General features: G+C 44.9%; 1 protein-coding gene across 6 annotated transcripts in view; it reads left to right on the top strand.

Annotated features, from left to right (window-relative positions):
- Positions 1-15,638, top strand: part of kcnc2 (potassium voltage-gated channel, Shaw-related subfamily, member 2) — a 78,439-nt gene that overhangs the window by 46,051 nt on the left and 16,750 nt on the right. The gene's annotated exons all lie outside the window — the stretch shown is intronic.

Below are 15,638 nucleotides of genomic sequence, written 5' to 3'. Positions count from 1 at the left end.
TGTTTACTGTTTACTGACAGATTAGTCAGTTCAAGAGCTGGAAACAGTGAATATTTATTTGTGACAGATGACCTCCCACAGTGGTGTGAGTAATGACTGTTATCTCTCAGATACAAAGGTGGAAGCAGCGTGATCTTGTTAAACTACCTACATGAAAGCGAACCTTACGAAGGCAGCGACGGGTGACCTCTTCTGTCGTTTTGAGCTGTCGTATGCAGCTGTTGTGTTGGCTGAAAGGCATTGAAAAAAATATCTGTGAATGCGTCAATTCAAATGAGCACAATGTCTTTCACTGTCCACGTTCTTCCACGGAGCACTGAGGGCAGCATCAATGTGCTGCACAAGTTGTCTTTCCTTTTACTTTGGCGCAGACTGTCATATCAGCCCGAATCTGGTGTCTCAGCGCTTACATGCTTCCTGCGCTCGGTTGGCGTAACGGGCCCTGAGCGCTGCCAGACATAATGAGAGTAAAGGGTCTCAGGTACGAGCCTGTGTTTCACTGTTGTTTCCAGAACGCCGTGTTGTCAAAGCACATCAGCATTCAGCTCAGGGCCGATCGGTGCAGGCGTTGTCGGATCCGGCCTCGTCTTTTGTCACAGCGTTCCTTCGGCCGCCGCTTCCACGTTCCTCATCGCCATAGCAACAGTGGTTTTTCCCTACCTCGCCTCTCAGCGCGAGCCGCGGCCCCGACGGCGTTGAATAATGCCGAGCGGCTGTGGGAACGGGTGAATGGAGCGGACGCGGCGTGATGAGTTTGTCTTGTCAAAAGGAGAGATCCGCCATTCAGCACGATTCAATTCATCAGACGCAGACGCAGCGAGCGACCGCAGCCCTTCGCTGTGAAAATGATTACACGTCTACAGATTAGATCCTGGGGATTTTTAGGAGGAAAGATGATAAAGTTGGTTCTGAATTGTCACAGACTGTAACTCGCTCTCCTCCGCAGGAAAAAAAGGGCATGTGGGAGTGTATGCGTGTAGGTTCGTTTGGGTCAGAAATAATAACGCCGTCGAACCCTCCATGAAACATGCGTCACAGCTCATTCTCGACCTTTAAAACAGCAGCTGATGAGGGCCATGTGACACCGTCAGAAGCTCTAGAACGCACGAGTAAGTGGCCCGTGACGTGAGATTGTTTGTCAGCTGCTGTTTCAACAATAAACGGCCAAGCTTCACTTTTTTTTTTTTTCCTCCTGCCTGGACGTGCCCCGTCATGGAAAGTTTGAACATCCGCAGTTCCATGGCAACCTGGTATTCTGCAGCTGAGGACTGTGTGATGCGGCTGACGGCGCCAGAAGACGTAAGCAAGTGGACATTGGGTTGAGTTTGTTTCGTCAGCGACGGTGATATGAAATATGCTTCTCCAGGTTAGCTGCTCCTAGCAACTGCGACCACAGCGTCCATGTGGACTGCAGATGATGACGGCGGCTCGGATGTGCCGCTTGTTACCGGGTAGAAATAACAGCTGGCTAGAAAACGTACCCATCTTTTTGCACAGTTTCCTTAGCACTGATTCCATTAAGTCATAAACACAAGACTCCTACGGTGTTAAAATTCTCTGCATGAATCATAAGTCGTTGGCCACTGCCTCCACCCAGCTGCCGTCCTCAGAACCTGACCTCAGCTCTCCTTCCTCCCCACTTCCTGTTTGTCCTCTGCATGTAAATCCTCCTTTTTGGTTAATGTCTCCCATTTGTCTCACTTTTCCTGCACAGCGCACACTTTTGAGCTCCACCGTACTTTAAAATTCACGAGTGCTCGTATGAAACTTGTATGAAACCACACCGTTCAGAGCCATCAGGTGTGACCTTGAAGCAGCGTGCGAGACGTCACACCCCATAGTTTATTGATCAAAGCCTGGAGGTGAACAATACCTTTCCCCTGCTGCTTGGTAGAAAGCAGACTACTTTATATCCGCACCTCAAGCTGGGTTTGAATTTCAATAGCCTGGTACCACCCGTACCACGACTAGAAGTTTTTACCCAGACTGCTCAGCCTCGGACCTTGCCAGCCCAGCTTTTTGCGCGTGACCCACTTCACTGCAGCTTTTGGCTAAATTAAGCAGACGAAATCTGGAGCAGGAAGCTCGTCAGAACACAAATAATAGCAAAGTGACAGATAGCAGGCTCATTAATTGGAGACAGCACATGTTGTTTGGAGCAGGTTGTGATTGAAGGGAATGGCTGCGGAAGTCAGCCGGAGGTGCCGTGCGTGTGTTCAGAGTCCTCGCGTGTGGACGCGGTCACACACAAAGGGGGTATGTATAGCAGTTTGACTAGGCTTGTGTCTCTCCTTTATTCCCACTCTCCGTATAATTGCATGTTTGTTTCTTTTAAATGACAATAATGTATTCATGAATTCAGGAAAGCTTGGGAGGGCTGAGCAAATGCCTGCCAACTAGGCTTTTAATCACAACAGAAAAAAGCCGGGATACTGACATCAATTTTTACGCTCTAGCATGGAGGCAAACACACACAGACACACACACACACACACAGGCACGCACACACACAGACAAATCATATGTTCCTCTCCACTTATCTGCAAATGGATGACAGGAGGAAGGAGCACTCCAATCTGTGTTTTACCAAGCTGAATACACAACTATACAGCGTGTTCTTTTCCAAACGCCCAGGACATCGAGCAACACAAGCTCTCATGTGCAACGGCCTCAGAGTCTGAAACCCAGTGTTCATGTGGCACAAACAGACTTTCTTATTTGTGCAAATGTTGGCATATAAAGAACCTTTCTGGTGTTATGACTGGTGTTTTAGTCTGTGCATGCTGTCATTGGTCAAAGTTGTCCAAGTCATGACTCAACTCTGTCAAGTCCAAGTGACTTGAAATGCAAGATTTAAGCGAGTCAGAGTTCTGTGTATACCTGAAACGAAGACCCCAACCCGGCTCATACCCGCGTCTTTAAGAACTGACCCGACTGAGCTGGACCGGTGCAGCTTCTGGGTTTTCTGTGGCCTTCAGGTGTTTTGGCCCACAGAAACATCCTCTGGCTGAGCCATGTGACTTCCTGCTAGCACCCCATACACACGACTGGCACGAAGACGCACCTATGAATGCAGATGATTGGGCCAATCAGAGAGACAAAGATGGACTGTTCTCTAGTCTAAAGACGACTTCAGTCGCACTCAAGTCGTCAGTGATGGAATGTAATTAAGTATAATTACTCAAGTACTAATGTACAAATTTGAGGTACTTATACTTTACTTGAGTATTTTCTTCTCATCCCACTTTCTACTTCTACTCCAGTAGAATGTTGAATATTGAGGTTTTGAGCATGCAGCTGTTTCTTTCACGTCTACCTGCCAGCCAGCATCTCACTTAATCTTCTCTCAAGTCATACCCAGCCTCATGAGTGGTCACTGAGGAAGCCACTGCATCTATTAATCACTCGTTCACTAAGTGTCGCAGATTAGCTTCGTCCACACGACCCTGCAATGTTCGTGAAACTCTATTTCGTCGTCCGCGTTTGAAGACGTTGCGCGTTTCACATACTTTCTTGAGACACTTGATGTGATCTGTCGGCACTATTTTGGTTTTGCTTTTATGAGGTAGCCAAAGTAGCGAGAGATGGGATTTTATGCCAAAAAACATTCCCCTTGGATGTCTGATTTTCACAGTGTGTATCCGAGCCACCTGGATGTTCAACTTGTCAATATTTTTCCTGACAGAAGAAGTCGGTGTTGAATCAACCTCGAGTAACACACATTGCACAAATGTGAAAGAACTGTTCTGCTTCACACACTTCCAGCAAAAACCACCGCGCCTGTCCGCCTTCCTCCACCTCCACCGACACAAACAGCTCCTGATCCTGTTGTCAAACCATGCCTCCTCAACTTAAGAGACAGCCGGGCCCCGAGTGCTTTGCGCCACAGCGAATCAAACGCGTCATGGGCCACTGAAATATCAAGGCTGTTAAGTCAAATGAGGCAACTCGTCTTCCATTGGAGCTTTGTCTTTCTGATCCTCCTCCGTTTCAGATTATCATGTCGGACTCTCAGATGTGTCCCAGCCTTGAAATGTGATTAATGTCACATTTAGTCTCTGAGGATTTGGGAGTGGGATTTGAACGCGGAATCAAAGGCGTTGCGTCTTTTATTGGGAATATGGGCAGTCAGTGGGAAATGGCTGGATATAATGGCAACTTTAGGGCTATTAAGATTAGTGATGAGTTGCACAGTTGCGACCGTCTTTAGAGACTGGGCTGCTTTTAGGGCAAGGGATAGATGCTACAATCCCACCCTTTAAGAGAGAGAACAGATGAATGCTGTCTGTTTTCAAATGTTGACATGGTCCAACAGAAAATAATGTCCAACATTTTCAGCCAGTTGATGCTTTTCGCTGAAGTTTCTACAAACTGTGGAGCTTTATTCCAAAATGAGGTCTGAAAGTCAATCACTAAGCCCCAAAACAACCCAAAACTGAGTAACAGGTTATCAGACACTGAAAAACTAGATAAGTAATATTGTTGGGTAAGGTAAGGTGTAAGATGAGGCATTGTCAAACAAACGATGCATCTAAAGTTGGAAGTCAGCTGATTTTTGGGTCAGTGGTTAACTTTCGGGTTTTTTAGGGTTAAAGTTATGCAAGTATTGATTAGGTTTAGGGTCAGTCTCCAGTGTGTGTGTGGAGCGATCAGGAGGCTAGCTAGCTTAGCGGAGAACACTGGTGGTGACATACACAGGGCGCTAGTCTTTCGGTAGCTACACCAGCTCATGTAGGTATCATTAATAATTGTTATCCTCCTGTGTGCTGCACAGCATCATATACCAGCGACTCTTGTAATAGCAGTTTAAATATTTTAGCCAAGAAGCTAACACTGACAATCATCATCTTCATCTTCAAGTGCGTGTCTGTTGTAACTGGGTCCTCTTCATATTTTAAAGACTTGGATAAAGTTCAAATCATGTTCAAGATCACATTTGTGCAGAGATACAGGAGGAAAATTAGAAATGTGGTCCAGAAAACGAAATGTGTTGATGATATGGATATGGAAAACTAGAATGAACTCATAATAGATCATTGTAAGAGTAAAATGAGCTTTATTTTATTGTGGGTTAGGGCGTTAAGAAAAAGATATGTACAAAAAAGTCCTTTTTTGATCCAGTTAAACTCTGTATTTCTTTTTTCCATTGTGGATCTTTTCACTTGTGCCTTGTCTGATGAACTCATACAAAACACCTGCTAACCACCAAAATCAGAGCGCCGTCAGACCTCCGCCCAGCCCCGTCATGTCCCGGTCTGACACTGCTGATGATGGAGTCCACATCAGCGCAGTCATGGCTAATATTTATGCCGCTTGAGCGCAGACGTGCTCACATAAACATCAGCTTTCATGAGTCAATGGCACGCCTGAGCTATAGGCAAAGCGCTGAAATATTGATGGGCAGATGAACAGATGAAAGAGCGAGTCAGTGAGAGAGAGGCGTGCTGGTTATATTTAGTATCACAGTCTCCCCGGGATCTTCAAGCGCGTGTATTTTTGTCTGACTGGAGAGGTTGAATACTGCTTTTGTTTTATTTTGAGTGATGTTACGATAAGCGCTCACATGCTGTCTGCCCGCTGCTCGCTTCAATCTTTGTCTTGAATTCTTTGTTTTTTAGCAGCCATGTTTTCAGGGCAACTTTGACAGGCGCCAACGGCTGAGGAATATTTTGAATTTAATGATACAGGACCATGGTGGTGACAGGAAACGGATATTTTAGAGCCGCTTTCTAGATTGTTAGTAGGAATGCTACTTGTGTTTATTACCCAAAACGCTGCTCACAGAAGAGATGTGCTGACATTTTTAACTTCTTCTTTTTGAAATCCTGGATTTGATTATTAATGAAGCAAGAGCATGGAACTCAAAATATTTAGACTAGCCTCTGGATGTAACTCTGAACAAGTAAAAGCTTCCAGGAAGTGCTGTTAGTCTAAATAACTATGATCTCCTGTCCGTCAACGAGCTAAGCTGAAGTGACTTCCTTGTTCTCGGAGTGCTATTTGAGCTTTTTCCTTTGTGAACTTCATACATTTTATTTGTTTTAAAGGCGTACTCGTGCTATATGCTATTTCTTCTATTTACGAATAACAAATCATGATAAAATTGGTGATCTCGTTTTCTGTCATAGTGCAATTCTGGTGAGAAAATCTCACCAGCATTGCTGCATTGTCAGTGTTTTGACCCTTTAATCACCAGTAATTTCCCTGAGACCTGATAAATAATGTACAAAAAAAGTTTCCCAAAAATTCAGGCTACTGTTCCTGACTTCAACAGTCAGCCTTTATACTTTAAAATCAAGTATATTCATTTCCATTTTATCCATTTATCTGTCCTTTGCTACATTATCTTTCATTGATGGTCAGTTTTTGTGTCTTTTTAGGGGAAATATCTGTGAATGAATACATCCCAAATGCAGAGGTGCTGCTACTTTCAGCCCTGAATCACGTCTGCAGGCTTCCTCTCAGGCAGCCTCAGTAACGTCCAGACAGGACAGGACAAACCTACAATTTGCCTGCGAGGCGAAAACCGGGCCAAACTGTCTGAAGCTCGCTCGCCACTTCTGGCCAAGCTAAATTGCTGTGAGTGCACAGTAATACTGAGGGCAACTCTGACGAGCAATACTCGGAGCATCTCTCGTCTGGATTTTGGCGGCGAGGCAGTGAGGGGACACGTGCCCCCAATGGAATTGACTCCCTTGTTAGCAGCAGTGATTTTACTGCTCGGTTTAACTGTGTGTTTTAGCCCCAGCTGTGGGTCAAGCATCATAAACAGCGGATCCTGCACTTCTCTTCATGCAGATTTCATTCAATTGTAATTGTCTGGTAAATACCCATGTCTTTCAAACTCCAGACCTCCAGTTTACTCTCCTCCAGAGCCTCAGATCACTTTGTGCAACTGTTTCCATGAGTGTGTCTAAAATTGATGGAGTGCCCCTCTGGAGGAAGCAATATCATGACCAAACCTTGCCCACACCTGCAGCACCCAAAGCAACTGAGGGACATTTGTTACTCAAGCCAATGAAAATAAAAGATCCTTGATCTTATATGTGTTTATGGACTAAAGATGTGCCATCACCGCTCCTTTTTTTGGACTATGAAACTGTCACAGATACAGCGTTTAACATAGCAGTTCACAGTAAAGATGTTGGTAGGATATGAGACAAACAATGGTGTGTTTCACACTGCATGAGTATACATTGATTATACAATCAAGGAACTCCCTGATGATGCTAAATGTTTCCATATTGTTTGGATATCAGTAACGTCTCCACTTTGCCAAAGGGAGAACAGCTTTTTTTAAACCTGGCTTTCTCTTGACCCTTTGAGCCTCCCTCTGAGTGTGTAAATGAAGGCGACAGCGGCTGGCAGGGATTCATTTGTCTGCACATCAGCTCCCCGCCCTCCCCTCCGACGCTGACTTCACCGACTTAAAGTGACAATGAGTTATTCAAATTAGAACGCCTGGAAATTTTTGATAGGCTATTTTTAGCCGCGGCATCTGGTTGGTTGCCAAAAGCTATGGGTTTAGAAGGGTTCCCCGAGTGAGCTGGCTGTCATGTCACAGCGAGCTGTATAATGAGGACGGGGAGGAAGTGTGTGAGCGGAGGAGAGGGTGACGGAGGGAGCGGGGGGGGGGCAGCAAATCCTCCTGTCATGTGGAAACGCTTCTTGTGTTTTTCTCCTTTCTTTCATCAGGATTCGGGCATCTGTGTTCGGCGACGCCCGCTCCTCTGGCGGTTGTTGATTCTAAATTAGCGATGAAAACAGTTTATTGAAACCCATCCTTTGAGTAGAGTGAGTGACAGCAAAACCCGCTCGTGTTTTGTCATCTGTCTGTACTAAAAACAACAAAAAACGTCTTTCATTATGTTGAAGGAAAAGGAGATGGGGAGCGAGGAAGAGGGGAAGCCCTCTTCTCTGCCAGAGAGCACGACCGTTCATTTTCCCCTCCACTGCCTCCTCCGCCTCCCATTTTTCTTCCCCTTCGCGATTCACCATCTTGAGCTGTCAAAAAAAAAAAAAAAAAAAAAAAAAAAAGCCAAGGAAAAAGGTGCCGTTACCATGGCGGCGGCGGATCAAGGGAAAAAGTGCAGACCCGTGTATGACAAAAACATGCTTTTGTTTGGGGACTTCGCTGTAATGTAGGGCAATTCATTACTAGTCTCCTCTTCTTCGCCGTCTCTGATATTTCCTGGGACTCATCACTGTCCTCCCAGGCACTCGCTTTATTTTTATCCTGCTTTATTTAATAAGAGAAATATCACCCAGCCTTCTCTCTATAGAATAAGGCTAAGATGGAAATCAATTACTTGGCGGTTTAATTATGTATGCGCTACGATGGTCTTTTAATGAGCCATTCAGCTAACTACGCTGCATAATGTTGATTTAACCACTGTTTAATTTTAGAATGGGGAGCTGGATGTGACAGAACTTGCAAATACAGACATCATGTCTTTTTCCCAGCCTGCGCCGTCCTCCTCCTACAGGCTGGCTCGGTTATAACACAGCATGTCTAAGCAGATATATTGGATGTGTTTATGGTTAATGGCCTGGACTCTTAAGAAGACAGCCATCAGAAGGTTCTGTAACCCCACTGGAGCTGTTAGGAGGTCCATCATTTCAAATCCACGCTGCGCACACGAGCTTCCCTCAAAGAGTTAAATTCTAGTCAGGATTTCAAGATACATGTCATGTGTATTGTATGTATTAAGCAGACTGTCATATGACAGTGAATTCCAGTGAGAGCGGCGGTGGATGGCAGCCGCTCTCACACTGAAAAGGTCAAAAAAGTGAAAAAGGAGAAAGGCATTGTTCACATTTTAGCCTACATTTCAGTAGGTGGAGTTAGCGAAAGAGCAAAAAGAGAGTAGAGGACTGACATTTCCAGGCTGACCGTGTTTCAGCCCAGCATGTCTTCTTCTGGTGTGCTGATACCACTGCTGGTGGAGAAAATGCTATTTCCCTGTGTGGTTGGTGAATGATTCGGTGGGGCTGACAGTGGTGTGTAGATACTGTAGTGGTTGCCTCAGGGATTCAAACCTATTAATAAAACCTGTGTGTGGAGGTGGCGGCGGGGGGGGGGGGGGACTTTCATCACCTCGACTCCTCAGAGTGTAAGAAGCGTGCAGGTGACAAAGACAACATAAGGAGCCGCGTGTATGCATGTGACCGCAGATGTCAGCCCTTGTCTTTGTGTGTGTCAGTGTGTGTGTGAGTGGGAGCAGGGTGTGTTCAACTCCAAGCATGTTTCAAGTAGTTTATTAAAACCAAGATTCATACAGCACGATTTTCTTTGGATGGGAAATACCGCTGCCTGGAGTACTACTTGTGCAGGGGCAATGTGTTCTCCCATGCAGGTGGTCCGAGTGGACAGTTTTCTTACAACACATCTATTGTCAATGTGTATACATGAGCATTAAAAAATGATCTACATATTGTACATATAAAGAAGTTTTAGTGATATGGAGAAGACTGTTTGGAAAGGTCAGCATAACAGCATCAGGTCAGGGGAAAATGCTCAGCTAAAGTTAGCAAAGCTGCTCGGAGTCGGCTTTTTTCCGACTCCATCCAGCTGCCAAAACCTCTAACCTGGTGGGATGGCAGGTTGCCAAAACTCATAAACAATCAGCTGTGGAATCTATTTGACTTTTGTTTACAAGCCCTGGTTCACTGGTTACCAGGCAACATGACGAGAGGGAGGCAGAGGAGGGAGAGATTCATAAAGAAAAAGAGAGAGATGCTCCTGTCATTAAGTAGGTGATCAGTGTCGCTCCCTGGTGTGTTGTCAGTAACGTGGGCTGGTGGTGATGTGGAGGCAGGGAGGGGGGGGGTCGCTTTGAAGAGACACAACACTACTGAGTGACAGACACAGAGCAACAGACGGAGGGATATCTCTTGCCGGGGGTCTCTGCTTCCAGCTGGAGCTGAGCTCTGTGTCTGTGGGAGAGAGAGACTCCAGCAGAGAGACGGACATGACAGCTCTGCCTGCATGCGTCCTTATTTCTGCACATGTATGCAGTGATGTTAATTGACTGTCAAATAAGGACTAACTGTCACCTGTAGCAATTCAGCAAGTCATCATAGCAAGACGGAAAGAGCTTGTTTATTCCCGTTAAAATACCTTATCTTGATGTAAGTTTGGTACTGACTAACATGGATGCATATTAGGAATATGTGTTGCATTATGAATAGAAGATTGGTCCTTCTTTGTAATCAGGTAGCGTTTCTAAAATGGTAATTGCTTATGTCTTTTTTTTTTTTTTTTTCGGCCTCTTGGGGGCAGCAGAACAAGCTGTCCCTCAATACTACACATATATTATCACCTTATGTTGTTTTGGCTAAGGTGTTAGCAAACAATACATCCAGAACACACAGAGCAACATTAGCATTTATTTAGGCTACGCTCACACTGCAGGCCTTAGTGCTCGTGCTGGATTTATTGCTCGAATCTGATTTTTTTTTTTTTTTTTTTTTTTTGGACTGTTGACCAGTATTAGATTCCATTGTCCACTGACCTGCAATCACACATCATACGACATCACACGCAGCACGCCGTCAGATGGACGTAAACGGAGAGCACTAAGCGCTTATGGTTTCATTTCTAAGTTGATGTACAGTGGAAGCCAGCGAATTTGTGAGGAGATGATAACAAGGTCAAGGATGAGGAGAGAGAGAGCCAGATTTTTAATTATGGCTTTGTGTGGAGCTGTGGCTGCTACTTCTGTACGGAGGTGTGAGCGGATGCGGAGTCGGAGCCAGGAGTGGTGGGATGGTGATCTGAATGGCTGCACAGAAACAGATTCCATCCAGGATTAAAGGATGTGAAGGGCTACCTTACAGCAAGACACTCAAGTGAAACATGAAAGTTGCATGAATCCTGTCAAGACTGAGGTCACACTGCAAAAAATTAGACCTTTATCTGATTGAGGACCACCTCTGAAAGTGGTCCAAATCAGGACTGGAAAACAGACCTGATCCATGTTCACACTGCCATAAAGAAACAGATCAACAGCAATTGGATTTGAGCCACTTGTCCAAAAGGTCAACACTCACTCTCCTCTTCGGTCTGTTTTGATATTCTGAGAAAAATACCTCTCCCATTAGCTGCTAAACGCTCCACTAGTTTCACCAGCTAGCAGCCACCTTTGTGTGCATGCCACTTAATGCTAAGTAGGTGGTGTGCAGTGGGTTTGTGGAGCTAAAAGCAGCTGCCTGCTGTGGGAAACACTGTTGACGAGAGTGATGTGACTGAACCAAAACAGTAAATTTGGGTTCTGTGAAACCACAACACGAGCTGAAAGATGCTAACTCGCTGCCCACAGCTCTGCACTGGGAACTGCAGGTGATAATTCTCTGTGGGTTTGTCACTACAAGCAACACCTTTCACACTGCACACAGTGATTTAATGCACTGGTGGTAGAAAAATAGCGATTTGTGCAGCTTTAATTAATGAGGCTCTGCAGGACATTTATGAACCATCACTAAGCACAACTTTGAAATGCATTTGTGAATCCTTCAGTGTGGATTCATTAATATGAGACTGATCTGACTCCATACTGCATTTTAAGTTTAATAATTCATTATTGGAGGGTTTTTACAATCTACCCAGTTACACTGTAAATTATAACAAGTTGTTAATACATATGTTTTGATCCAGTTGTCCAGTGGTCAGTCACCCATTAGCGGATGAATTGAAGAGTCTATAAAAAGACAAAGCACCTGTCAGGCTGCTGCAGCATAAACAACAGCCAACGCCACCAAAAATTGTCACAGTAATGACCTTTATCTGGTCCATAAAGTCTTGCTAAATGATTTAATAACCATTACTAAAGTCATTGGTCCCAACTATAAACCCACACGTCACATGCATACTGATGGATGCATTCATGTGGACGTGCAGCTTAACACGTCTGCAGACTTCATGTGTGTTCACAGTGGAAAAGCCCTAAATCCAGATTGAAATTAGAACTGGGCAATCATGCAGAAACAGAAGGCAAACCACATACGAGCTCAAACCCCCAAACCCCACAGGTTTAATTATGTCAGCGTGTAGACATGTGTGTGTGCGTGTGTGTGTTTGAGGTCCTCTTGGACTGTGTTAGCACCTACGGGGTCCCCTTAGCTTGATGATGTCACAGCGGCTTACAGAGGACCAAAGCAGCGTCTTGCTGGATGGTGGTCTCGGGCCAGGATCGGAGCGCACAGCCTCCACTCATGGTGTCAAACAGATGGTGGCAGTCCCAAGGAGGTGGAGGCAGCGAGCGCTGTGATTGGCCGAGCCAGCAGGGCGGTTTCTGAAACAGAGCCTGAGCAGAGTGATGGGCTGCCTGTGTTGTGTGTGCGTGGGGGGGGATTTTTCAGTGGGAGGATGCCAAGGTTTGCCCATCCAACGTGTTGCTGTGCCAACAGATGAAGGGATGTACGGAAAAAATGTGTGACCCCATGAGGGTCGATCTGTTTTTAGCTTTCTGAGAGAGTGCTGGAGCTACCAGGATTCACCACAGAATATTTCAAATTCTGGTAGGGTTCAATTAAAGATTCATTTTGGCAAGTCTCAGTCACATGATGACAAATCACTTTCTAGCTTGGCAGCTGATATTCTTTACTATAATTCAAATATTCAACATCTCTATTCCCACATACTGCAGAACTGCATAAAGGCTTGGTTCAAAATTCCCCAAATAACTGCACATTATCTACAAAGACATGCTGCTTTGCATTTTAAAGGATTTTTTTAATGCTGAGCATCATAATTATTATTCTATTCACCTCCTTTTCGTTGGGGTGGCTTGTACAAAATGTCAGAGACAGATAACTCAAAACCTGAGAACATAAATTAAAAGCTGTCTGCGTGTGTAGATGCATTTGGCTCTAAGTGTTCTTTGTGTGTGTTTTGGGTGAATTTACATTTTGAAGAAGAATTCTGTCAAATCTGCTACTATTGAAACTTCATACCTGTTGAGTAGCTGCCTGAAGTGTAAATGCATCCAAGCACCTGAGGAGGTGTTTTGAGACGCACCCGAACCAGATGTTTGTCTCTCAGAGTCCATCAATGGGAGTCATCCCCATGTTTTTCTTAGTTTATGGCTGCTAGCTAGCTAGCTAAGCTGCTATAATCAACTTACTCCTCTCTGGACTATTTTGTAGCCTGGGAAAACCGAGATGGATGCAATCAGATTTATGATCTGGCTAACAGATAAGCGTACAGTATATACAGGGTTTCCCACGGTGGAGGCGCCCCATCTTGCCTGAAATGAAGAGCACCTCCACTAATGGAAGAAATGATCCAACTTGTGTGAAACTTTGATGAAATTTAAACAAGCAGAGGCGCTAATTCACACGCCAAAGGTCACATATTTAAGGAATGAGCTGACTGTTGAGACCATCATCTTGTCACTAAGCTGATAATGAGACGAGGTGCGTCAGGATGTGTCTGATTGAGCTCAGCAGGTGACACTGATTGGGTCACATTGTGCATTTGCTTTGAGGTAATTATTTAGAGCAGCGTATTGTCTGGGATGAAAGAAAGCTTGTGTGTTGACAACCAGGTAAAGTAGACACAAACAGGATGCTACACCGCTGGTTAGACACCAGGATGAGGTTAATTTGGGTGTCAGGAAGTGGACATACAAAACAGAGTCTGAAGCAGACATCAGTGTAAGGTCCAGCTGCACGTTGGCACTGATGTACTCTTTAAGCTCTGAAGCTAATGAATCTCTCACCTCTTACCGCTTGCCTCTCTGTATTAATACATTAAAATCACATTGGTTTTGCCTCCTGGGTAATGACATTATTGCATAGTGTATCAAGATGTGCACACATTAAGATTACCAAAAGTAGTTCTGCCAAGTTTTGAAGGCTCATTTGATCTGCTCCAGTCTGCTGGAGGCTCTAGAAAATAAAGCACGCATGAACTGACCCAGAGGCTGCAGGTTAGTCACATTTGATCCATCACTGATCGTTGACAGGCCCGTTCATCTACTTTAACCTGCAGACCACCAAGTTTTTCCTTTCCATTAGCGTTGTAATGTGACGTCCGTGCCGGCGTATCAGTTACTGTTTACAACCCGGGGCTGCATAGCTCCAGTGTCGGCGCCCTGGCCCGCCGGCTCTGGCAGCTCCGGGCCGAGCGGCAGATGTAATCCCCCGGGGGATCGTGTGATCGAAGCTGTTTGATCTGGCATTTTCCTCATGTCGCTTCCCTCGGCTGCGGACAGGCGGAGTTCCAGGGAGTGGCAGAGGCATCTTGTAAAAAGTGATGTGATTATGAGGAAGGCCTCCCTGCTTCAGGACTGTGACAGCGATCACATCTCATCAGTGTCTGGGGTGGTGATAGGGCTGCTGACTGAATCTGTTAGGTCCTAATAACTAACTGTGTTTGTACAGTACATCTAAAAATACACACAGAGTCTGCAGTTGAAAACAGAGCGCCTGTGAAAGAAGCATTTCAACAATACATCTGCTTTACATCTGCCAGTTATTTTGAAATGTATGCCATTCTTCCCAGTTTTTCCTCACTAACAAGGACTAACGCAGCATGGATGTGATAATAACATGTGTCAGGAAACATGTTTATGATTGATTCTTTCCTGGAGCCGACTTCCTGCTCTTCCTGTGGGTGTCGAGTGACTGATAGGAATCTGAGCTTAATGTGATGCAGCGCTGATGTGAAAACATTCAACTGGAGCACAATGAAATAATGCTAACAGAGAAGCTGGCAAAACAAAATGAAGGTTTCATGCTTGCTGTGTGGATCATCCAGCCAGTTGTTGCGTACAGTGAATAAAGAATGAATAAAAGCAAATGGTTTCTTGTAAGGGGAGAGACAAAGAGCTTTGATATTTCAGTCACACTTAAAGCGGCACTAAAGTATAATGCCTTGCTAGTTGCCCATGGAGACTGAACATTCATTACATTCTGCAGTCCAAACGTGTTGGACAGAAAAAACCTGTTCTAGCAGTCTGGTTCTTAATCAGGAGAGTGCTAAAAAAGTACCGTTTGCTCTTAGCAGTGCTGTCATGATACCGATGAAACTGAAACAATACTGATTGAGACTCGATGCCTAATAGGTCAGAAATCAGCATCCCATCTTTGGGTACTTTTGGGTCAAGAGGTCCCATGTTTGTGTGTGCAAGTGACTCATGGAGACAGCAGTTCTTGAAATTGGTCCAGTATTGAGTGAGAGCGCTGCAGCTGAAGCTGGCTGACAAGAAAGTGGCCGCGTTGTAATCCCCCCGGGCGTGCGCCGTCAAAGTACGTCCATTAAAAGTGTTTGATTTCACCACTGACAGACTCAGATTGTTGTTCTAAGTGTCTTTGCATTATGTAAAGAAACCCTACAGAGATAGAACCTTCTGTGAAAGAGTACGATCCTTTTTGTTTAACGAGAACCAGCCACCAGACTCCATTTACAGAAACAGTCATTTTAACATTGTAAAACGCACTTCATTCAAAATTGACAGAAACAAAGCAAATCTCACTGAATCCTTCTTAGTTTGTCTTTCACTGTTCAAACAATCACCACCAACTCTGATTTGGTTGAAATAAACTCTTAATTCAGCGAATCGGGAGAGGAGCGAGAGCGAGGGCGAACATCAGAGAAGCAGCATGTACAGCCAGAATATTTTCACATCTAACTC

This window comes from Chaetodon auriga, chromosome 22, assembly GCF_051107435.1.
Source record: "Chaetodon auriga isolate fChaAug3 chromosome 22, fChaAug3.hap1, whole genome shotgun sequence".
NCBI lineage: Eukaryota > Metazoa > Chordata > Actinopteri > Chaetodontiformes > Chaetodontidae > Chaetodon > Chaetodon auriga.
Note: the sequence above shows the minus strand (reverse complement) of the source record. Positions and strands in the feature narration are given on the sequence as shown.